The sequence below is a fragment of the Aythya ferina genome, assembly GCF_964211825.1.
Source record: "Aythya ferina genome assembly, chromosome: 1".
Taxonomy (NCBI): domain Eukaryota; kingdom Metazoa; phylum Chordata; class Aves; order Anseriformes; family Anatidae; genus Aythya; species Aythya ferina.
The window spans coordinates 107,096,932-107,122,698 of record NC_140296.1 but is presented as its reverse complement, the minus strand read 5'-3'; the positions used below and the strand labels follow the sequence as shown (position 1 = coordinate 107,122,698).

At 37.0% G+C, this 25,767-nt stretch overlaps 2 long non-coding RNA genes across 4 annotated transcripts in view; one reads left to right on the top strand and one right to left on the bottom strand.

Annotated features, from left to right (window-relative positions):
* Window positions 1-13,539: 13,539 nt before the first annotated feature.
* On the bottom strand, window positions 13,540-25,602 carry LOC311430361. 2 transcript variants are annotated; one of them, XR_014688731.1, is made up of 3 exons: window positions 24,567-25,602; window positions 16,802-17,059; window positions 13,540-13,672 (listed from the first exon to the last, which is right to left on the bottom strand). It is a non-coding gene; the product is annotated as an uncharacterized lncRNA (long non-coding RNA). The 2 variants fall into 2 exon arrangements; XR_014688732.1 differs by lacking the exon at window positions 24,567-25,602 and adding an exon at window positions 23,538-24,542.
* LOC311430362 overlaps window positions 13,595-25,767 on the top strand; it is a 48,044-nt gene continuing 35,871 nt past the window's right edge. Inside the window, exons 1-3 of one of the 2 annotated variants that reach the window (XR_014688734.1) lie at window positions 13,595-13,715; window positions 15,009-15,074; window positions 15,735-15,811. This is a non-coding gene — a long non-coding RNA (uncharacterized lncRNA). Of the gene's footprint in view, window positions 13,716-15,008; window positions 15,075-15,734; window positions 15,812-25,767 lie in introns of those variants that run through there. The other variant, XR_014688733.1, reaches the window with a different exon arrangement.

The following is a 25,767-nucleotide window of genomic DNA, read 5'->3' as shown; positions in this document are numbered from 1 at the left end:
ATCAATTTTTCAAGAAAATAAGAAGGTAACACTTCAGAATTTAAAGACTGTAATTTGAATTTAATATTTATGCTCGGATGCTTGGATTGCCAAGGTAATTGACCTGCAACCTCATGTAGTGTACAAAGTAGATGCTCACCCAGAAACCACTTTTTTTTTTTTCAGAAAATGGAGACATTCTCCTATGGGCTGGGTTTTGTTCTTTGCAGAGGTCAAACCAGTGTCTGTTTGAAAAATTCATGATCCAGAAAGGGTAATTTTTAATGAATATTTATGAGATATGTCCTTTCTTATCAGAGCTGTGCAAGTTTTCAGAAGCTTGCCACTAAGTCTGGCTTCTGATTTTTAGCAAAAAGCTTATGAATTCAGTCTGAGAAAACAGGTTACATTTTGGTCTAGCTTTTTCGAGCTTTTTCTGGTATGTATCTTTTTGCATAGCAAGATACATCACTGGTTGTGGTGGTTGGGTAGTGGTTGATGGTTGTGTCATGCACCACATGCAGGCTTGTCTTTTTTTTCTATGAGCAACTAGTACTGTAAGAAGATCAATGTTTTAAATTAATTCTGTTATTTTACTGTTAATCGCTTAAAAATTCATCATGAAAGTAAACATGAGCTGATGAGTTCATGTCATTCATTTCTGTAATAAACTGTCTTTAGCTAGAATTGCCTGAGATCAAAAACTAGAAGGCTTTTTCTGGTCTGCTTTGCTTTTTTGAGCCTCAAGTCGTAACTGTAAAGCCTCAGAATACTGCCAAAAAGTAGGCAAAAAGAGCATTTCTCTTTGAGCTGCATTTCTTTTTAATGGTAATACAGCAGCGCCTAGAAACCAAAGCTGAGATTGCTACCTGCTATTGTGTTTGTATGGGCTGCTAAGCACTGGGTGTCTGAAGGGCTTGTTTTGTACACAGCAGAGAGAAAGAGGGGTCTGGAGCCAGAAGTGCTCTGAGGTGAAATGACTTGCCAAGGCCATGCAGCAGGGAAGGGCTGAAGCATTGTCAGACCAAGTCTTGTATTCCCTGGGCAAAGCCTCCTTTAAGTAAGCCAATTTTCTTGCAAAATATTTCAAGAAAAATATTGCTCCTAAGCCTAGATAGAATCGTAAAGAATAAAAGTATTGGATTCTGATTTCCTCTCACAGCTTTACAATTTACAATTACTGTGTGGAATTTCATTCACTTTTCTTTCCTCTCGTTTTTTTTTTTTTTTTTTTTTTTTTTTTTTTTTGTACTTTTTTGTGTGCTGAAGAGACTACATTTTTGTGGCTTATTTCTCAAAATACATATATTTATGTTTTATATATGTTACTGTGCATTTTACTAAACAATATAATATATATATTATTTTACATCGTCTCTGCTTATCACGTATCTGTTTCATGATACTAGTGATTAAGGGAATTCTTTTCAATCCAGGTGGGAGTGTTGTGTGTATCTTAAGAGGCAGTCTGCCATATATGTTATATCTGCTGGGTAAATACAAGGTGTCCTGAGCTCCAGTTTGTCTGCCTGACAGTGCATGCAGAACAGCAACGCAGTCTCTTGCACCAGAGTCATGATTCCTTGAGTTTTAAAAACAAGAGTAGAGGAAGGCTGCCTCTGGAAAGCAGCGAATTCCCAGGATATGGGGAAAGGCCTTCCTCTCGCTCAGCTAAAGCTGAAGATCTCATCTACATGGCAGCTAGTGCAAAAGAGAGCTTGGGACAGCATCCCAAGTGTAGGTGCCAAAAAACAGTGACATGTCCATGCTGTTTCCAAGACTCCGGCAAGTTTCTCTATAGAATTTATCATGTGATTGTATTAAGCATTGTTAAGTATGCACTTTGATCAGTGACGGATGCATCTTAGATGTAAGGCTGTTTCCTTGCTGGGTGTCTTCATGTCCTGTGACTGTCCCAGGACTGGAATGAAAGAGGGTGGTGTTGCCTAAGGTATATTCATCAAGGAAGGCCTCTGATAGTGCCACTCTATTTCTGCTCTGCCTGCTTAAGGGTTTCCATCTGTTTCCATCCAGTTACGCTGGCTCCCCCTGGAATTTCTTTCAGATGTAGTCCCATGTGGTTGTGAATTATTCATGATAATTTAATATAGGTGTACTCAGCTGGTACGTAAGCAGATGTAGTCCATTCTCTCAGTGGTATTTGTAAGGCTGTAGCTGTTAAATGCTGAACTTTGTAGACAATATCCAAAACAGTACTACCTTTGAATGGAAATGGTAAGGTAGTCATGGCAAAAAATAGTCACGTCACCCTAAGTTCTTGAGTGATTATGGTACTCCTGAAAGATTTTTAATGTCAGTTATGTGTATAAAATACACGTTTACTTGAACAAGTATGTAAATTTATATTAAAAGGAGAACTGTAATCTCATGTTCATATCCAAATTCATAGCTGAACATCTCTGTTGTTTTATGGGGAACAAGTTAAAAAGAAAGAGTAACATTCGCAGGTAGCCTTTCATAAATATCTAAACAGGGTAATTTCCATAGTGCTTCAGATAGCTGAGAATCTGCAAGTTCCACTGAGCATCTTTGATGTTAAGTCCTAAAATAGTCTCTAAAACTTATTGTTATTTTTATACCTGATAAATAGAAGAGAGAGAATTTTGAAGAACATCTGTTTTTTGAAAACAAGAAAGATAAGTGTGTGACTAGTTGCCCTTGCTTCAGAAGGTTATTTCTAATGGATTTGATATAAACTGTGTTAGAGTTTGGTGTACATTTAACCATTATGTTACAGAAGTCACTTTGAATTACAGCAACATGTTAAGGAACTAAATCTAGAAAATGAAAACAGAGTTAAGGTTCTCTGTTGCTTATAGTTAAACCTGGCTGACATCATCTGTGTCATTTCCCCCTCTCCCCCTGATTATTTATTTCTCCTCTCCCATCAACAAGTGTATCAAGAGTAGTTCTGTGACCATTTTTATGATGGTTCCTCTATACCTTTGCTGCTTGTGAGTAATTTAGCTTTGAGAAGATCTAGTAGGAGTGGTGGTTAACCTCACTGCAACCTTCCAAAATGGATTGATCTGATGAGGAAAATCATGCAGTGTTTGTTTTCATTTATTTCTCCAAGACCTGTATAGTGATGCTTCTGTTCCTTAATGTCTTAATGTTGGTGAACACTCTTAAACTGCAAAATAAAGCATTTTTTTAGAAATAACAGTAAGTGTATAGTGAAACATCCAAGTGGCTGCCAGCCAACAGCATATTTTTCTACATGTTTTACGCTTCTTTTTTACAGTCTCATATGTCCTTATGGTCTCTTTCTCCTCTATTCCCTCTTGTACTGTTTGAGACTATGTTTCCATTTTTTTGCATGGAAAATAAATAGCAATGTACTGAAAACTCATAAAGATGCTTGTTTTTTCTCATCAGTGACTGCACTGAAGTCTCATCTTTAATTGATGATGTAAATGATTAGTCCTATTTAGAAAATCATTCCTGCCAGAATGAAATATATGCCCCTTTTTGTTCACTAGGAAATCTTACTCCATCACTACCTGCTCCTCTTCCACTACCCTGCTGCACTGACTTCCTCACTGGCGTTTTGGTTACTCTGCTTATCCAGACTGGACTCTGTAGATACCATTCAATGGGCTGGCTTAAATGAATCCTCTTCTCAGGTCAAATGCTTTTAAGAAGCTGGTAGTTTGCTGCTTTTTGAAAGAAAAAAAAAAAAAAAAAAAAAAAAAAAAAAAAAAAAAGGAAAAAGAAACACCTTTGATGTTCTGGGTCTATTCAGTTGGCAGGCACAGATAAGCAAAGTAACAGAAACACCATATTTTTTTCTTTTTCTCCTTTCTTCTTCTCTGACATGAGGATAAATGTGAAGACCCTTTCTCTGACAGTTCAACACTGTACAGAGGAATTACTGTAGCTGAAATGCAAAAGAGCATCTGAACACCTTTAATAGTGACCTGAGTTTTTAAAATTATATGTAGGTTTTTGAGAGAGAGGAAACACAAAGAGAAACCACAACCAACAGGATCCCCTCCCCCCCTTTTTTTTTTTTTTGGATAGGATTTGGAAGTCACTCAGAAGCAATGAGAGGGTTTAAATACTCCCCTTCTCTCATTTTATGGGTGCAAAATACATCAGGACAGTCTTCTGCCAGGAGGAGCAATGGGATGCATCTAAAGATGGGTGGGTTACTGGTAAATGCTTAGGGTCATGGGATTCTGGCTTTGTCACTGTATATAGCTGCATGCAATGTGTTGCCAAATGTCTTGGGGGGCAGAGCAGCAACTTGAGAACACGGAGTCAAAAGTGAATTGATAAAAAGATTACAGTTGATCTTGTTATATATGGAGTAGTAATTCGTGTCGAGAAAATGGTTGATATTAATAAAGAAGGGGGAGATTTGGGAGTGTGGCGATGGGGGTTGGAAAGCCCCATGGTTGAGATAACATTAGACTCTTAACGATGAGGCTATCAGGAGTATAAAAGAGTTTAGAGGGAACAAAGAAGGGTGATTCAGGAGACTCCATGCAGTCTCGGGTTGCTTGTTCTCCAGCCCTTAAAGCATGGAAGTTTCTGGGTGTTTGCTGTTGTTGTTATGTGCAGACTTGTTTGACCAATGAAAAGTTGTTTTGAAAAGAACTGCTGTGGGGAAAAGGGTATAAGAGGGGAGCCTGCCCTCAAGATAAAAAAAGGCAACGCGTTGTGATGAAGTTATGTCATCAATAAAGAAGCAGGAAAAAGGAGTGGAAAGGAACAGGCTAGAGGAATGGAGACCAGGACGGGAACAGGCACTTTGATCGCCTCGTGAAGATAGGTTCGGCCAAACTCAGCAAACCGCTCAGAGAAGCTCATACTGAAAGTCGCTGGAAATGGGTGCACTGGAGCTGGAGAGAAGCTCAAGCTGAGAGAAGCGGAGCTGTGCACACAACTGCCTCTTGCTGGTAAGCAGTTGCGCGTTATGGGGAATCATACGTCCTTAGGAACAAAGACTGTCCTGGTAACCCTACAGCTTATTCTCCTTATTAACAACTGGACAGTTTATGATCCTGAAACATGGAACCAAATTGAGGTCAAGGAGTGGGACTCTGCAACTAAAACTGACAAGGTTGCAGTGGGATTGCTTGGCACCTGGCGAGCAGTCTCTGAGGCCTTAAAGAGCCATGTGGGACCACAGTCAGAAACGTGTGCTTTGCCAGATAGTGGCGAGATAGAGCTGCGGGCTCCTTTACTGATCCGACTGCTACGCCATGGGCCCCTCTGCTGCTACAGCCGTCGAAGGCTTTTGCTGTTACGCCCCCTGTTGACCTGAACGTGCCTTTTGACCCAGTCCTCATTGGCCTTGAAAAGGAGATGGATATGCTTTTTCTTCGATCTGGGAAGAATGGGATACATAAGGCCTGAAGACCGAGTTGCTTGACAACTTAAAGCAAGACATATTGTTCAAAAGGAATGGAAAATGAAGACTTGTATGTAATCAAGAAAAGGAATGGAAAATGGAGACTGTTAAGTCATGGAACTTAAAGGATTGTTTGTTACCTTTTGTGATTGTACAAATCTACATGTATAGGCATACTCGGGTTTAGTATGTAAAAGCAATGTTCTGTATATTTAGAACGTTTGATGTTCGTGTGTGCGTGTTGGTGGAGCGTAGACTCCCTGCACACCCAGCGCTGTTTACTTGCCTTTTATACCTTTTATAAGTACAAATATTACTAGATTCAGATTTAGTTGAGACTTCATTTATAACAATCTTAACTGACCCTAATGGTTGTTTTTGACTCTAGCTTGTTTCCTGAACAGAAATGCTTGCCATAATTTTAAAAATGTTCTTTAAAAGCATCAGCTCTTGAAATCCTGATAGGAAAAACTTTTATGCTCATTTTGGCGTCATAATTGAATTGTTGTCTGGGTTTTCACATACATATATCATCTGTCCAGCTCTGGTACAAAGAAATAGTTAAGTATTTGCTTAGTGGCTGCACTGAAGTAAGGTTTAAGATACGATATGTTTGCTTTAAAAGAGGAATGTTCAAAAGAACTAATAATTAATCAGCTTCTGGAAGTTTGTAGCTGTATTTAATAAAATCAAGGTTCGCGTATCACTGGACAAAATTGTCAAAGAAAGTATAGCCTAAACTGAAGTGGCATCTGAAGTGCACTTGGTATCTTGAGAACTGCTGCTGGTTTTTTGTTTGTTTGTTTTTCTGCTCTGTATTCTTTTGAAAGGATTTAATGTCACTGACATCCTTGAGTACTGTGAATGAAAAGGATCTGTACACCTGCAATAATATGACTACAGCAGCTTGCTCTTGTTTCTGGAAAAGGGACACTCCTTTGTGTCCCATTGCCCCCGCCCCCCCCCCCCCCCCAGCTAGATAGCCTCACTTGGTGCTCAGCCTAACTGTACTCTGCAACCCTTCACCAGTTCACTGTTGGGAAGATGTTCTTTGGCTCAGCTCTGAAATCCACCCTGTGTGGATTTCTCTCCATTTGATGTCATAGCTTGGTCTTGATGTACCTTCTCAGGGAGTTGATGAGAAAGGTGTGTATAAACCCCCACTGAGAGTTCCTCAAAAAAAAAAACAAAAAACATGTAGAAGTTGACTTGTCCACATGTGGAAGCTTCTTCCTTTTTCGAAGTATCATGGTAAAAAGCCTGGTGATAGATACTCGGTTTCCCTATCTCAAAATGTTTAAGAGGACATTTTTAGAAACCCCATCATATCAGAAGAAAACTAACTACTATTGAATATAGTGAAATGTAATCAGGTTGCGAATAACCTGTAATACACGTATTTTCAAAGGGTTTTAAAATAGCTTTCTGGGGTTGAAGTAATTTTTCCCCTATTATTGTACTTACAAATAAAATACCTTTTCACTTTTTCTTTAATTTAAGAAATTGAGATCCTACGATTGCAGTAGGCTGCAAAAGAAGACTCAAATTTATGCAATAATTGAATAATTTCCTTACTATACTCTCTGTTGCGTACTCGGACACATGTGAAAGGCACTGCAAAATTTGATACTGCACTGCAGCTCCGCTGACTTCTGTGGTTCAGAAGTAACAGGAATGAAGTATTAAAAAACATAGATGTAGGGCATGTAGAAATGTAAAAAGGGAACCCCCTACCTGCATATGGGACAGATTATCAATTCGTCTTCCATAAACACAAAAATTATTTCACGGCACCGTTAAACTGTTGAACTGAAGGTTTGTTTTTAACAAGCCATTAACACAAGTCCCACCACTGCATTGTTCTGGGAATCCTGCTCCTTTGATAAACTGGGGCTGACATTGTTTTGGGGCAGAAATCTGTGTGTGTTGGAATGGAAAGCATACTTAAAGGATCCTTCTTTTCTCAGTCACTGTGGGGATTCCATCACTCACCACTGCTGTTTTCAGCTTTCTGTTTTTTAATTTATTTTGTGCTTCGTGACCTTTTGAACTCAAAGAAATAATGTTTGAACACTGAGAATGGGAGTTTTTGCACAGTTAATGAATGCACCATCTGGGCTCATAGAAATATGTTGTCTGTGAGGGAAAGTAATACTGATTATTTCAAAAATATAGATTGGGTAAATTAAGTTTGATTTAACTGTGAATATATGAATAAATAGCTCATTCAAATAGTGAAACTAATAGAAAACCATAAGATACTCAAGCAAATTGAACTGTTTAGAGGAACTATCTGAAGACGTGTTACTGGATAGCACTGGAAATACCCTTGAGGTGTATTTCATGTCACTGTTAGTTGTCCATTAAATGGTCACTGAACTGACATATAAATGCATCACAGTGAAAAGTGTATTCCTTGCCATTAAGCAGGTACTACTATTTAGAATGGCAAGTGTTAATGAATGCTCTTTGCTTTTGGTAGAATGTTGTGTTCATGTTTTCAAAAATATTCTCTAAAAAGGCAGCCTAATCAGTGTTCCTTAGTCTTAAAGACTTGATTTTTGCTTATGTCAAGGAAACTCAAACTAACGGTCTTTTTCTTTCTGACTAAAGAAGAGCCCATGACTGGCAACCTAGAATTAATCCTCACTTCTGAATATATATATATATATATATTTTAATTAAAGAGGAAATCCAAAGCAAATTGTGAAACTTGGCCCTTTCTGTGCTGTAACCTAATTGTATTAGAGCCAAAATGAAATTCTCAATGAGACAAATTAGGACATATTGTTCAGAATCCCTGCAAGCTTGTTCCGTTGACTTTAAAAATAATGCTTTCTGTTTAAGTAGAATAATTAGTGATCTCTTTATCTCCAGAAGGAAAGTTATTCATAAGAATTTAGGGAACAAGTGGAGGGAGACTGTCTTCACATGAATTAGTCTGATTTTGTGGCAATTACATACTAAGGAGTTGCTCTTTCGAGCTATGGAGTTCATTGCTTGCCACTGTGAATAGCACTGCTGGGTGGTTTGTGTTAGCAGCTACAGTCTGTGGATACTGTAATTTAAGGACTCCTACTGACACTACTCAGAGAAGTAAGTACTGAGGGTTGCATAGTTGGAGTTCAGCTTCATAATATGCAGGGATTATAGAAAGTGACTTAACCACGGTGAAGTAAGGAGAACTATTTGGGGTGAGTAGCACTGCATTTAGGAGTATTTGCATGAATGGGCTTTAAGTCAGCATAGAAATGACATCTTTAAATTGCGTATTGGACTTCAGAAGGGAATTAATGAATTGTGATTAAAATGGGGTTTCTTTTAGCACTTACATTTAATTTTGTTCTGTGTACATTAAGCCCTGCTCTGTTTTCTGTCATAACACTATACAGCTTCCAATTATCTTATCTCTTTGTCTTTGACAAGCTGCTCTTTTTAACATACCAATCCAGGTTCGAAACCTATTAACATTCAGTGGATGCCTTTACCTCAGGCCATGTAAAGGGATCCACCAAAAGTCTGCAGCTCGCGGCTGTAAGGTCTCGTTTTGAAAGTTCACGTCTGCAGCTCCTCTTTTGTGGAGCAACAGTGACAACCAGCGGCCAGTTACCTAACGTTGGCCAAGTTATTCAAAGTGGATGTCCTTCAGATTACCAGTCACCCATATCCATTCTTCAGAGGTAAAAGACAGAGTTAATTTATTTCCTTTTACTCTTCTTAACTCCGGTGAGCAGTTTAAAACCAAGCAGTGTTTCACTACTTAAGAACAGTTGTCTTCTATCAAATCAGGACAGAGCTGACGTATTTAGATAAAAAATGTGACCCATGTTGTTGCCTGTTTTTCTGTAGTGAATATAAATAGGTATGGCCATTGAAGGTTTCAGTGACTTGCTGTGGCGATAACACATGGGGATCATTACCTGTGCAAAGATCCTGGTTTAGTTTATCCTAAGAGAAAAGGTTTGAGGAAAAAGGTCATCTTTTTTGACTGATGTGCCATTAATGCACATAACATATGGTACCTGAGTATATATAATTTGAGAATATCTTTTGTTGTATGCATTTTATTTTATGATTTCTTCCTTTAAAATATAGATTTTATGTATGCAATAGTTTTACTTCTGGTGCAGTAGAATACAGGGTAGAAGTAATTGTATCCACTGCTTTTTAGTTTAATAAAGTTAATAGTTTTGTTTAGACTGAAATTTGAGCAAGTGGTACTAAACCAGCAGTTTTCATAGTGTCGTTGGGATTATTTTTGTGGAGAGGTGCCCTTAAACTTGCAGAAGGTGCCAGCATTTAGCCCAAAGGAGTTTGTTTTGTATTGTTTACAATTGTTTCATGCATAACATTTAAAGCCTAATGCAAGGTAAATAGTTTGCATCAGGCCTGAAATACCAGCCCTTTAAAACTTTTACGTTGTATTTCTGCTCTTTATCAAACATCCCCTTGTCCTCCCACCTACACTAAGTTTAAAAAAGAAAAAAAGGTGGGGTGGAGGGATTTGGGGGAGAACAGAATCTCCCAACCTTCATTTCCTCTTCTCTGGCACTGCTTTAAGAGTGCTTATGGCAAATTTGCTTCTGTAATCATAACTTGAACCCATCTGGGGATGAGATTGGCTGCTCGCTTAGTATTTCCACTTAACATATTCATGATTAGCATGCACAGAAGGAGTAGAATTAGGATGAATGTTTTTGGAACGGTACAGATAAATTCTCATAAATGTAGTACAACAGCTCTGGAAATGCACAGTGCTGAAATGTAATGAAGCTGAACTCTATAGAGAGTTTGGTATTCTCAGTACCATGCCTCTCCTAATGAACTCATTTAGATTAGAAAATGGATTTAATATTTTATTGGAATTAACCTGATCCAGTAAAGAGGATTACAATTTCTTTCCATAAATATGGTGATATTACAGGGTGAGGTAGCATGTTACATGAATATTAAGCATTTTGTGAGCATTGTCATGAAGCCAGAAAGAGTATAAGGTAATTAGGTTTTAATATAGTGATACTGTTCTTATAATAATTAAATTTGAAAAGTAATAAAAGTATATTTGAAAATGATTTAAATTCTTTTTTTGTTGCATTTTTGCAACTTTAAAATATGCTTATAATGGGAAATTATGCCATAGTTGCTCAAAACAATCCATTTCAACAGTTTGCTTTTAAACATGGGAAACTAACAGCACCTCAGGTCCTTACGGTATGGAAGAACTAGCTTTCTAGGAATGAGGAAGGAAGGCAAGTTTTCTGTTTGCTCCACAATCATATCTGCATGTGCGAGAGAGTGAAATCAAGAAAAATCTTAAAGTGGATTATTATTTATTTTTTTTTTCAAAATGATGCAAAGTTGCTTCCCGGTGTTACTTCTTTCTTTTAGTCTGCCTTTTATACTCAAAAAAAATTAACCACAGTCTATCTACTACTACTTTTAAAAGGTTATTTATTGAAAATAACACTGTCTTTTTAGTTGTCTTTGCAGATTGAACAAAAAAAAAAAAAAAAGTGCTGCGGAAACTTGGTAGTGTTCTTCTGAGTATTACTTTAAGCATTTTATTTATTTGTTTATTTATTTATGTTTAGGGCTTGAAGCTGCCTTTCAGTATAAACTGTCTGTAGAAATTATTGCCTGCATACCTGACCAAGTACTAATTTAACCTGCTAAAAGGTGGTGTATGCTGTGCTGGAGAATAGCTCTAAACCTAAGACAAGTACAAAACAAGTACAGGTAAAGCTGAACAATTCAGAATAGATGTAACTGGATGTATGGACTAAATTCTTGAGAAAATTTCCTTCTGCTATCAGACCTTTTCACTTGAAATGTCTGAATACACCAAGTTAAAGTCACTAAGAAGGATTTTTTCCTTTGTAGGAACCTTTCAGAAATTTAGTTCAGCGATGGAATAACATTTGCAGTCTGTTTAGGTTATGAGAAAGATCAACAACAGAAATTGTATCACAGTCAGAGCGATGGGTTTTGCATTTGGAAAAAAAAAAAATCTTAAATACTAAGTGTTGGGATGGGAATGTGGATAAAAGAACAATCTCAAAAAATAGGAGCTTTCTGGGGATACAAAGAGAGGAGTGGCTGGGATGGCTAAGCAAGACAATAGACAGTGTCAAGACCATGGTAATTTAAATACAGTTAACTAACAACTGTATAGCTGTATTTCATGTGAGAGGTCAATTTTCCAACCAGTCCCACAACGTACATTATGCAGAACAGAATCTGCTACAAAACTAGGTGTGTTTTGATCACGGCTGCCAGGCCAGGGCTTTATACGGTTTAGAAATTCCAATGTGAGTGACAGCCTAATAATTCTCAGTTTTGTTGCATTGTGGTCTGGATTGAAAAATGGAAGAAAAAAAAAGTCAGAAAAAGAGATGAAAAAAGAATTAGCTGTGAAATCTCACTAGTTTGCATTGGTTTATTGAGTCTGAAAAGATGTTTCTGGAATACTCTCTGGTTTCAAGGAAGCTGAATAGTGGGAACTTCTTTATTGCATGCTGGCCTGGTTCTTGCTATAGCTAAAAACACCGTAAATTTTATTTCTGTCATTACAGCATGGGAGATATATCTCAGTTTACTCGAGGAAATGGGTTCTCAGTTATGAGCCAAAAAATGATGTGTGATGGGAGGAGAATATATAACAATATTTTGATTTATCATTTTGAAATAAACCTCATGTTGGTACTCATCAGTGCTTTAATTACTCAATGTCCTTTCAATGTTCTTAGTATCATGTGCATCGATGAAATCTGGGACCAGTGGGGAGACATGTTTCCCCTCAACGCTAGATCTCAGCAGACCTTAATTTGCAACAACAAAAAACCTCGCAACATCAAAACTTTGGCTGGTGCCTGACTGACTGGGCAGTGGCAAATTGTATTGGGTTTATGTGGCAAGCTTTTGGTAATGGGGCTTAAGGAGTAGCCTCTGTGAGCAGAGCCCAGCAGCTGCCCCATGTCTGGTCAGAGCCAGCTCCAAAAGCACGTCTGGTCAGAGCCGTGCCAGTGAGTGGCGCTGGTTAGGCCTCTGGGAGAGCAGAATTAAGTAAGGGAAACACTGCTGAGACGCAGCAGCTGGGAGAGAAGAGTGAGAACGTGTGAGAGAAGCAGCCCTTGAGACGCCCTGATCAGTGCAGCAGGAGGGCAGGAGGTGCTCCAGGCAGGCAGCAGCAGTTCCCCTGCGGCCTGTGGAGAGGCCCCTGGTGCAGCAGGCTGTCCCCCTGCAGCCCATGGGTCCCACATGGAGCAGATCTCCACGCTGCAGCCCGTGGAGAGGAGCCCACGCAGGAGCAGGAGGTCTGGGGGGAGCTGCCGCTCGTGGGGGACCCGTGCTGGAGCAGTTTGCTCCTGGGGGATGGACCCCCTGGTATGGAGCCATGTGAGAGCAGTGCTTGAAGAGCTGCTGCCTGTGGGCAGCCCCCGCAGGCTCAGTTCGGGAAGGATGGCATCCCGTGGGAGGGTCCCACATGGAGCAGGGGCAGGGTGACCTTGAGGGAGCAGTGGTGATGAAGCATTAGGGACGGACGCAGCCCCCCATGACCTGTTCCCCTGCACTGCTTGTGTGGGAGGACATAGAAGAGGGTGGATTGGGGAAGGTGTTTTTAGTTTGTTTTCCGTTTCTCACTGTTCTAGCTTGTTAGTAATAGGAAATAAATTATATTCATCTCTCTGTGCTGGGTCGGTTTTGCCTATCACGATAATTGCTGAGTGATCTCCCTGTCCTTAATCTCAACACTTAAGCCTTCTGTGTTTTATTTTCTCCCCCTTTTCCTTTGAGGAGGGGGGAGTGAGAGATTGGTTGTAGTGGAGCTCAGCTGCCCAGTATGGGTAAAACCATACTATCTCACAATTCCACTAGTTTTGAGTGAATGTTTTTTATATTCATGGACTGGTGAGTCAATATTATGAATCTTAAAAAAAGGAGGGGGGAGGGAGGGGAGGAAGAGGTCCCAAACAAAAATTGAAAAACAAAACATAAAAAATAGGATTTATTTTATTTTATTTTATTTACATTTTTTTTCCCTCTAAATGCTGAATTAGCATCATAAGCACCACCATCTTTGTTCCCTGGATCTGGAGTTTATGTGTATCACTGACACTGGCATTCCTGCCATATTTTTGAAGACAAGTTACAGTGTCATTTATCTGCATAATACCAGTCTGCTTGATCAGCACTTAATTATGGAACCAATCTTCTACATTTTTCTAAGTGCTGCCAGCGTCAACGCTTCTTCAGGGTATCTGTCTGTCTCTCCTGAGTCACCAGAATTACCTCTTCTGCTTCTCCAACCAGACACTGTGGGTAGTGAGAAGAAAAGGAGAATAGAACAAGAAGGGTGGTAAGTAACGAAGAGACCTGTTCGATATTTTCTTCCCCCTCTTCTCTCTTCAGCTTTGTTTAAATAATTGCCTTTGCTTTGGGAGACAGTTCTGACAGCATTTTTTTCCTGGAGAGGTGGGAAATCAGGGACAAGCCTGTCCAAGGAGATTTACCTCAAGGCAGGACTGAAATTCCTTAGAAGGCTAAAATGCATATTATTTCCGAGTGGCTTCTACTTGTAAGTAAATATCAAGAGGAAGCAGTTCTTTACATTGAATTTTGAGCTTCCTATACTTCCAGTATAATCAGACGTGAAGCTGCTTACTGGGCTTGAACAGTAAGCAAGTGGGTTAGAATGATAAATGGTAGAACTAAAATTTTTAGTAACAATGTCTTAATAACACAACATTCAGTTGTAATTGTCCTTTCATTATAAATACATTTTCTTCCTTGGGCTTTTATCTCTGTTCTTACTTAATTTTTTTCATTTTCATAATTAATTAAAATGGCAGTGTTCTATAACCAGTGATTGAATTATCCGATATTACTTGCCTAAGGCAATGAAAATTAATCAAAATAAGGAGTGAAAGTTTTGCTATTTTTAATACAGCTGATATGATTCCTGGGGTTTTGATCAAATTAAATGGAGGATCAAATTAACCAGTGATTAAATTGAGTAAAAGGCACTTTGTATGCCTGAAATATATTTTAATTTAATTAATTTCAAGACACAAAATATTAACTGGTGTTTTAAAAATTCATTTGTATTTCACTGTTTAATTTGTAGAAACTATTTCTTTTTCAAGGTTAGAATCTCTTAGAAGAGGGAGAAACATGCTTTTAAATAATTTCCTGCTTAACCTTTTCATTTTTTTCCATACTTTTTATGCTTGTAGAGAATTCTTTGCACTCATAAACTGTTATTCCAATCTTTTGAATTCAGTCTCAAAGATTTGGTGTGCCAAAAGGCAATTTAAGCATAAATTTGGGACTGTTCAGAAGAGAACTTGTCAATCTGAACAGAACTTTTGATCATGAGAGACCTCTAGTTACGACCATTTAATCCATGCATTTGTAGAAGTGTTGCCATTCATACACAGTTTCATTTACTTTTCATTCTAAACTGGTGTCATGCCATGTTTATTCAATGGACAGGGCAACTTTTTCCTATAGACTGTTACTTAAAAAGGAATTGAGAAAGAAGATACCTGTTTTGGTGCAGAAATGGTCCACACACCAAAATCATTCACAATTTTAAGTGTGCATAGTAAAAAACAAAGCATGAAACTCTGCTCTTGATTCCTACTGGCAGTTCGCACTGACTTGTGGAAAGTGGATGACCTAAATAGGACGCAACTGCAAGAAGCTGAGGCAAGAGGTAATTTTCTTAGAAGTTGCTTTTGCTTAACATTTAATGTTCCTCAAAATCAGAGAACAGAAAAAAAAAGTAAGGTGAGGAATGGGATTTGGTTTTGTGAGTTAACAATGTGAGGTAAAACCATTATCTTACATTGAAATACTTCCCTTTGAGTCTTTACTATTAATAGAAGTGAAATAAAGTGACAAGTGGGTAAACATACCAGAGATTGATTAAAAATACTCAGTGTTGTGTATCAAGGCTGAGTGTATTTATGCGTTTGAGGCACTTGTGAATTTCAAGCAGAATGTATTGGTTGTAAGTGGAGTCTAATCTCATTATTCTTTAAGTCCTGAAAACAGCATTCTTAAAGGATTAGATCTATTTAGTGTGATCAGCATGGCAAGTGTATTGCAGCTATTTTTGATTAATAAGGAAAATACTGAAAAGGGAAAGATATTTTAGTGGGAGGAGAGAAAATTAAAAATGGATACTTAAGGAAGTATGCAAGTACTGTTATACTCTATGTAGTGTTGTATAGCAACTTATGGTATCATTTTGAAATAACCATTACCAAGAGGTGATAACTGGCACAAGTTGGATCTTAGTTCATTTTGTGCTTCTGTACTTGAAAGTCATCATCAGTGAGTAGGAACAAAGATAAAATTTTAATATTGGCAGGTTGATCAAGTCCTGATGATAACCTTAGGAGAAGCATGTAAGACAGGAATATGCACAAGCTGTTGGACAGGTAAGGGATGTATAGCTGATAGAGCCATACAGTGGAGAAGCAGTGGAGCACCCTAGTGCTGCACAGGTTATAAATAACTGTTTGTGGTCTTCAAGGATAAGGTCAGTGTTACTGCACTAGCTTGTCTTACAGTTGTTGTGCAGGACTCAACATTTAGGACACAGACTTTCTCTGTGTCTCTGCGTAACATGGGTATTTTGTGTTAGGATGCACTGTGCCTGAATAAAGATGAGAAGCTGTTCACTGATGGCATCTAAGCCTGAAGGCACCTAACACTTTTCTGGTGTCTTACTAAACAGAAAAACACGCTGTCTTAGAAACCCGTCATGCAAGATTCCTTGTAGAATCAAAATTGATTTCCTGTCAGATTTTTTATTAATATTTGATAATGAATGTCTAATTTGATGGGGAAAGGATTTTGGCCTTGTTATCAGTTTGGAGTTACAGTCGTGACCTGCATTTCAATAACTTTCTTTCTATTCACTGATCTGCAGAAATGAATATAATTCTGTTAACTTATTTTGTATGATACTTGCAAGACTAATGCATTTTAAGATCCTTAGATAAATGCTGTTATGGAGCAAAGGTTTTTTTTGTTTTGTTTTGTTTTTTTTACTGTGCAGTTTAAAACTGCAAATAATATATTTAGAAAATTGTTTTTGTGAGTGGTATCAAAAATATTTTGAGAAATGCTTGAAACTGCAGACAGAGTTTGGTGCAAAAGGTCAGGTATATAACTGTATTTTTGTTGCATCCTTGAGAGTTACTGTATTTTCTGTACCATTTTTAACCTTGGATATCAGTTATATGACATCTGTGAGTTCTTGAACCTCATTTAATATTTCCTCAGATCTTGCTGATTTACAGAAGTAGTTCTTCAATTAGTACCATTTCTTCCATTGAACTTATTTTTACCTACTTCCCACTTTTAAGAACTTTGGTTATTTTTAAAAATGCGAACAGAAAACCCAACCCTTTTTAAAATTCCAGTACCTACCTGTTATTCTTCCTTCTTTCTCTGATGGACATAATAAAAATTCTTTTGCTTTGTCTTTGGTGTTATGTTCTTTACATGACATCTAGAGGCCAAAATTGATGTGAGCTGTAATTAATCTTTCTGAGAGGCTTTGTAGACCCATTGGTAAGCCAGAGATAGGAATCACACTGTCTGCATACATAAAATTACCGAACATCCCTAAACAAATCTGCATGCAGAAACTGTACTTGGTGTTATCGTCCAGCAGATGTAAAAGACCTGTTGAGGAGAAAAAAAAAAAAAAGTGAAAAACAAAGACACATTCACTACATTTGTTTTATATGCAATCCCCTGTGCAATTAATTATTATACAAGTTGTACAGTAATCTAATTAGAGCATCTGACATTTGCCTGTGACAGCTAGAACCCTTCAGGTAATCAATAATGTTAATATAAAGTGCCTGATTAAATACACCTTCATTTCCATCTGTATTCTCAAGTTGATATGCAAATTCACCTTCCGTGTATCATTTTTAATTCTTATCTTCTGATTTTTGCTTTTGAGTATATCCATATGCATTCATCAAAAAAAAACAAAAGGGCAGAATTTTGCTATATAAAGCATTTTAACTTTGTACCCATTCTGTGAACTGCCTCAAAATATCTCCTACAAAAAGCTTGAGTTTCATAAAGTCATTGTTATGTATTTCTAAATATGTTACTAAATATGTTACTAAATATGGCAAGCAGAAAAACATACTGCTCCATGATTTTTAGAGATTAAATTTACATAGCCTAAATATGGATTATGAACAATTATTTTTTTTCCTGTGCTTCTGAAATCTGTTTTATCATTCTAGACAATATATTTTACCTTCTCTTTTTTTCCCCCTAAGACTGCATATCAGGTTTACTATTATCCATATCCTGTTAAAAGCATTCTCTCTCAGGATTCAGTCTATTGATTAGCAATTAACTAAGCTTGTTTCAAGTCATAAGTACTTTAGATCTTGAACTGGTGTTTATACTGAAACTTTCTAATTTATACTTATTCCTTTAGACTTGAAATTCAGTTTGAATTACCAACAATCATCTGCAGGTCTTTGAATGCATGCATGAAGTCACTATTAGTAATAATCCTCAGTATAACATTTTGCCTAAAAATGTCATACTGCTTTAGAAGTCTTTAAATCAAATCACAGTGAAGTCCTCATTTAGTACTTCCACTCAAAACCCTGAACCCTTATTCCGTACGGCTGGGCTGGGATTGGTGGGACAGTCTGGTTGCTTTGCCAGGGCAGGCGAGTGTCTGCAAGGCTCTCTGAAGGTGAAAGAAGCTCGTGGCAGTGCAAGGAAATAGAGAAATGAGGGGCACCTTTGAAGCATGTTTATGTTTGTCTGCAGTCACTGACCCTAATTGGCTACAGTTACCCATTTTTTCAACAAAAGACTATTTTGTCAAAATGTCAAATGCCATGGTGTTTTTTCATGTGAAGGAGAGTCACTATCTTGATCATATTTCCAAAATAAGTTAAAATTATATGCAATTAGTACATTGACACTTTTTTAGCTCAGACTGTGAGTCAAGTATTTTTTGATGTCTAGACCTAACACAGCACAACACTATTGCGTGCTATAAAGTACCTGACCAAGTTAGGAGCCTAAATTTGGTCTCTGTCACTCTCTCTTCAAAGTTACTCAGGTATATTTGAAACGACTAATTTTAATGCTTTATATTTCAAATACTACCAGTTTCCACTATGCTCTGGAAAAAAAAAAAAAAAAAAAGAGTATAAAGAGTATGTATATTATGTATATTTCAGATAAGTTTCTGTCTGCTTTCCTGTCCAGTAAAAGTGTAAAAGTAAGAACAAAACCTGAAAACCTAAAACCAAAGCAAAATAAATTTTTATTGTGCAATTTAAACCACAGCTTTTCTTTCAGTGTATTCAAGTAGTTTAAGTAAACTGATGGAATAAGAAAGGATGAAGGTGCCTTAAGATAAAATATGAAAGGGTGTTGAAGGCTTTATTGAAAATGCCAGAATGTTTATTCATAGATTTCTCAGCAATAATATTTATAAGTTTGGGTATTATGCACATAAATATTTACAAAAATAGCTTTGTATGCCTGAAGTTTTAGCATGTGCTAGGATGCACGATAATTGGCGTCTTTTAGATATCCAAATACTGTTTTAAAAGAAAAAGTTCTAGAGTTAATTAGATTTCTTCCCTTCACATTTCCTCTCAGTATCTTTCTTGTGGTAGGGCTACACATCAGAGTTAATATTACTTACCGATTTAAAGTCCTTTGAATGAAGCTTAGAGGTATTTTTGTATTACAGTAACACATTCCAGGAGGATTATCCCATCCTTTTTATATGTTGTACTTGAAGAACCAATTCATAGCATATATAGTCTAAGTATGTTTGGTTTTAGTCTATTAAAATTATTTTGAAACATATATAATAATAATGCACAAGAAGAGTGTAATTTTACTGTATATTTTGATTTCACCTAGTATCTTAAATTATGTTTTATTTCAACTTTTAAAAGCAGGTTCATCAGCACACTAAAGCAAGTAGAGCATGCCAGCCAGTTCAGCTGCATTTTATGGTTGTTTTGGATCTCCACAGTACTGTGAAACAACCAAAGCATGTTGATGATGCATAAGATCCTTAATTTGAAATATTAGTGACATCAATCTGTTGTATAAGGGCAAAAGGGAGAGCTCAGTCTCTGAGTCACATTTCTGCAGTCTCTATAGGCATATATAGTCACATTTTTCTTGATAGTGCTGCTTCTTCCAGCAGAGTAAATGGTATAATAAGGGAGTCTTTAAGGAACTGTTGCCCAATAGTAAGTGGAATGTGATTTATAAATTCTATGAGAAGGGAACTGAGCCCTCCCATATTACATTTCTACTGCCTTTACCCATTCTCCCTCAGACTCCTAATATATTACATACAGCAGAAGTTTTGTGTGCAAATTTGGTTGACTATTAGCTGTAATGTCACAATGACCTACTGGTATTTAGTCTCACTGTGGTTAGGTAAAAATTAACAAACAATTAGCACTCAGTTTTCGTGCACTGAGGGTTATATACAGGAATTCAGCAGCTTTTAAAAATAAGTTCAAGAATTTATAATATTTTCTTTTTGAGGTCATTAGCAGAAAAAGACTGACATATGCTAAATGGACCAACTCTTTTCTTAGAGGAGTAAAATTTTAATTAACTTTAAGTCAGATTAATTAACTACCTTGCAATTTCTCAGAAAAATTAATTGTCCTCACAGGCTGCGTAGTAATTTTGGGGATAATGTTCTACATTCATCACTTAAAACAAAGAAGTCCTTGCAAATCAGAACTTGGTCAATACTATTAGTGCCACAATTTCTCGTGGTTTGTGTTTGGGTACCTGTTTGAGGAATAATTCTGTGTGTGTCAGAAATTATGTGAAATGTATCCTAGGAAACCAGCACAATAGAACCTGCAGAAGAGTGGGCTCACTGGGCCACTGGATGTCATCTTGTTCCGTTCTCAACACTTAGGTAGAGTCAATTGTGGTTATAATCTTCCTGAGGAGTGGGTGCTTAACTTACTTTCAGTGTAAGTGATCCCACTTATGAGATGACATGGTCCCCAGCATGGTTACAGACCTTCATATTCTTGTCATTGCCAACTACAGCCTTCTGTGCTATGGATTAAGCTCTGCTAGTCCTGTTCCTTGTGAATGTGAGGGATGTTTTTCCTCCTTCCAACACCTGCACTTCTTTCTTGAGGTTAGGCCATCCCGTTCTTCCATTCTTTCCTAGTCTGACTTGTCATGGCTGTCCTCTGCAGTGTTTCAGTAGATGCATCTCCCTCTTTGTGTAGTATTCTTTCCTGGACAAAGTAACCCACCAGAGGCCTGCTCAGTATTGAATACAAGGGAAAGGCAATTTCACATGGCTTGTGGGTTCTCCTCCTATAAATAATGTCTGCCTTGATCCCAGTATTCCTGAGGCATCATAAGAATGTAGTTAAGCTTTCTGGTCTTAACTTTCTGGCCCATATTTTCCTTCCTCCCTTTCTTTCTTTCTTCCTTTCCTACCTGAAAGAATTTCACCTTTGTATTTTTTCATTTTTTCTTCTTGAACCTCATCTGCCTTCAACATACCAAGTGTTCTGAATAGCAGCTGACGACAAAATAATCTGTTCCTGATATACTAATGTACCAATCCAAATATACCAGCAGTCAGTTACACGCTGTAGCTAAGTTGCTGTCTCCTCTCCCTTCGCCGTATTTGCTTACCCATTCTACTGAATCCAGCATTGTCACTCTGTGAGCATGTGGCCCTGGCTGCTGCTGGACCTGTGGATGCATCCTTATGTCCACTGCATGGACTATGATCTTTCTGTAGAATAAAAGCCTCATCTACTATCTGTGAGGTATCTTCAACAGTATTAAAATGATTGTAGGGTGATTTGAAGCTTTCATATTTGCAGTTGTACCGAGTTCTTTTAGTAGCACCTCTTAGCCTTCATGTCCTGCAATGGACAAGCTGACACCCACAATCCTGGCCAATCATTACGAGGGTACCGATATTTTATACTGTTTTGAAGCCGCAGAGTACAAGCAGTTTGAGTCCAAGTAATGACCTACTAGTAAGATCTTTGCTATTTATGCTTTAAATGTATTTTTAGTGAATAGACCTTTAAGAAATCAATGAACAGCTTTGAAATGGTCATTTTTCAAATGGCTAATCTCTTCTTCAGCTTTTCCATTGTATCAGATATCAGGATCATTTAAGGCTGAAGCACAAACTACTTCTGCCTCCTAGATTTTCTTTTTTTTTTTTTTTTTTTTTTTTTTAATTTTATCTCAAGCCTCAGCTTTAACTTCTGGATTTGGTCACCCCTCAGAATTTAAATACCAAATATCTTATAAAGGAATTTTAATTCCTTACGAAGATACAAAAAATGAAATAAGATTTAAAGATGACAGTTATAAGCAGCTATATCCTGTCGTTTTCTTGCATGCAAAACTCATAAATTTCAATATACGCTTATATTCTCAATCTGTATCACCAATAATAATACTTTTATTGATCAGTATTTTAAAGTGTGAATTGTAGATATGCTGTCTTCAGAACAACAGCAACAAAAATAATTTGCCAAAGAGCAGTGCACTAGCTTTTATTAAAAAGAAGCACCTGCAGTTCTCATTGGTTCCTATTCCTATCATTGTTGCTCTGCAGCTGAAACCTTGAAGATAAAACTACACTTGAAATAATTGCAGGTTTACTTTTGCATAAGAGAAAAAAAAAACAAAAAACAAAAAACAGTGATATTTGTTATCTACAGTAAAAGGAATCTCAACAGTCAGGCTTTTTACTTTATTTTTAAATATTAAATACTTTCCAGAGTCAGAGCAGGTGGTAAATATTTAAAGTAAGCCCCTGGAAATTGAGTCACCTCTGGCTTTTAACTGCATATGCTAGGCTCTTGTTAGATCTTTTGATGTGATTCTTGGAATCTGCAGTGCTCTCACACGCTGAAGGTAGTACAGAAGTGTATAGTATAGCTAATACTCTTACGCTATAATGAGCTGTGGGTGAGGAACTTTGTGTTCCTTTGGTGCATTGGTGGAGTCCTTGAACAGAGTTCAGCTCCCTTAGAGTACAAATGAAGGGATTCACTTGTCATTGGCCATTGTAGGTTCAAGATCTACACCAGTGTTTGTGAGGTGGTGCTGAAATAATTTTATAATTTCACATATGTATTATTCATGTGATGTGACATAAATTACAGTTATAGATACACCAATATCTTTGTTTACAGAAAACAAGTAACAAGAGGTCCTGATCTTATGATTTAAAATAAATAAGTATATATATGTGGCCAAATTCTATGCAAAGTATAAGATATTAATTTTATATAATCCTTAGAAAAGACAGCTTGAAAAATGGCAATATAAATAGCTAGAGTATATTTATATCTTCAGTTCACATATTTCAGCTGTCTTTTTCTCATTAATCAGAGTCAAATGTTTCAAAAATTAATCAATTTATGAAGTCACTCCAGCAGTGAGTATACACTTATACATTTCCTTCTTTTTATTATTTTTAAGCAGGGATTTATTTAAAGGTATGACTGACAAGGATAATGACGCAAAGGGAGTATTTTTAGAAGGGTATTTGATTGGACTTTTTGAAAAGTTCCACTATTAATTACTATGATTTCACTGATTCCTGCAAGGTTTTCTACTATACTTTAATCTAGTTTTCAGGAAGCATTATAGAAGCTGAGAGACCATTCATTACATTTGAAGCTTATGTATTTCAAACAAAATTTTTTCCTTTGGAACTGTTACTAGACTGAATTTCTGGATAGAAAATTGAGTTTAGCTTTAATATATGTGGTTACTATGCATTAGTCAGCCGTGTTTTGATGACTTTTCGTCACATAAGCTGATTGCTAAAATGCAGCTTACACTTTACCATGCGTGTATTTGTGTAACAACAACAACAAAAAATGTTTTTTATTGTCCATGAAAAAAGAGGTGAACTGGAAAACCAAAGCATATGCCATAGTGGCTTTGTTAAATGAAATTGTATATCATATTATGATGCCATATCATAATATCTAGTCTGATAGCAAACTTTATTATATCAGGAAGTGAGTTACAGGTAGAGTTGTATTACTAACAATAATTGTGATGGAAAGTTTTCAGAACTTATATTTAACTGCAATGAATGGTAAATAAGGTAATTTACCAAATGGTAAATAAGGGAATTTGTGGTCTTGCCCCAGGCCCACAACCTCTGCTCAACCTCGGTCAAAACAGTCAGAGTGTCAAGGGCTCCCAGACAGGCAGTTTGCTCTCCACTTGTCTTCAGGGAACAGAAAGTCCTGCATTACAGATGTCCATCCATTCAAGGTGTTCTGCCATAGCTGTGGCAGCATTTTGTCTACAACTTCTCCCCTGCAGTCCATAGTAGTGATAATGCCCAAATGTGATGTTGCGAGGGGAACTAGACAGCCTCTGTGTCCTTTGTAACATTGCAGCTACTGAGTTGGTTACTTAGGAAAGTTTGTGCTTGGATCGAGGCCTTACACAAACAATGGTGGTATGAGGGGAATGGTGGTGTATTAAGGTCATTTACTTGAGTTAAAGAGAAAATGCAGATGATTTCTGAAGATCCTCATGGGGTGCCTGCAGGTGGGGAAGGAAAGGTTTGTGAGATAGCTTCAGCAAGCCTTGGAGTAAAGGTGTAAGGCCCTGTAGGTGGAAAGGAGTAGTGGGTGCATTGCTAGACTAAAGTCAGTTTTGAAAACCTCCTAAAATGAAGGTTTGAGGAGTCTCAGCACAGATGCTGTGGTCTGTGCCAAATTACTTCTTACTGTGGAAGTAATCCTTGTTGCCTAAACCATGTTTATATGCCCAGTGTGAACACACCGAGTTTAGGCTGAATGAGGGATGAGTAAATCTGGTCATCTAGAGAAGCTAAAAATAGATACAAGCCCTTTATATGTAGATGTATGTGCATACATAATAAATAACACTCAATGCATTTTTAATGGGGAATAACACTGTATTTTTTCACACTGGGTTCCCAGGTAGGTACATACTTTCAGGCTATGTGTCTTTCAAAGGGAAAAATAAGCGTAATAACAAATTTAGTTCATTATTGCATCTTCCATAGGTATTTTTGTTCCATGCATTTAAAACAAAGATGATGAAACTCCTTTGGAAACCTCAAAAGGACCAACACCATTACAGAAAAAATATAAATTCTACATACATGAATATAAATGTGAAGTGTTGCAACACCTCGTTTCCACAGAGCTAACACAAGCAAATATTGAATGAAAGGCTGAGCCAATTAAAAGTGCAAAGTCTGTACACCATGCAGGTGAAGAGCTGCAAATCAGAAAGGAAAAATAAGACATGTCAAACCAATATTTATATATGTGAACAAATATACACAAAAGTGTAAATAAGTAAGCAATTTATCTGGGAACTGCAGAAACAAGACAAATCCATGGCAATATCCTAGTATATTAATATTCCAATTGTGAAAACGTGTGTGTGTATATATATATGTGTGTGTGTATATATTTCAGTGTTATTCCTCTGCACAGAAAAGGTGAAAGACTGGTTTTTATCTGTTAAGTACTGAGATCTGATCTCACAGAGAGCCTAATTCAATGTCCAGTCTTTTTTTTTTCCTGTAACTACTGTGGATTTTTTGATAGGGATCCCACCATACAGTTTGACCAAATAATCTCCATTTTTAAATAACTTACACAGCCCAGTTTTACTATATGATGAGCTCACAAATACATGTATCCCATGAACAGAATATACTTTTTTAAACTGGTGAACTATGACAAATATTTATTTATGAAAACTCAGAAAAATAAAGTCAATGGCAGAATTCAGCGTAAGGCATATGTCAAGTTTTTTACCACAGAAATTTCAGTAAGTATTTACTTACCAGATAACTGATCTGATAAGTAAATAAATGTTTCAGGAAATGGGTATTTTTTATCAGCCTGGTAAAAGGTTTAGTTGTGTGTACATGAGTATGTTTTCATTCTGTTGTTCCTGAATATTTACACTGATTCCCATTAAGGTCATATGCAGGAAATAAACTGTGCCAATTCAATGAATGTTGCCACTGGCAGATAAATGAAAACAGATAACTTAGTAAGTCAGCACTTGTTATAAAGATCTAAACCTGTCTTTTACTGGACATAAGCAGTCTGTGGATATATCTGGAAATTTTGTTGTGTTTCTTGGGTTATCCATATGGCCATGCTTCTAATGCCTAAGTATAAATATATGTTTTGAAATTATAAGGAAAATGGAAAAAAATTGTTTGTTTTCAATTAGGAATATACATTGGATGAAACTTAAAAATTCCATCTCAATTTTATTTCTTTATTATTGCATTCAAGTTGTCCTTCTTGTAGAGAAACAGAAGTGAAAGGTTGTGATGC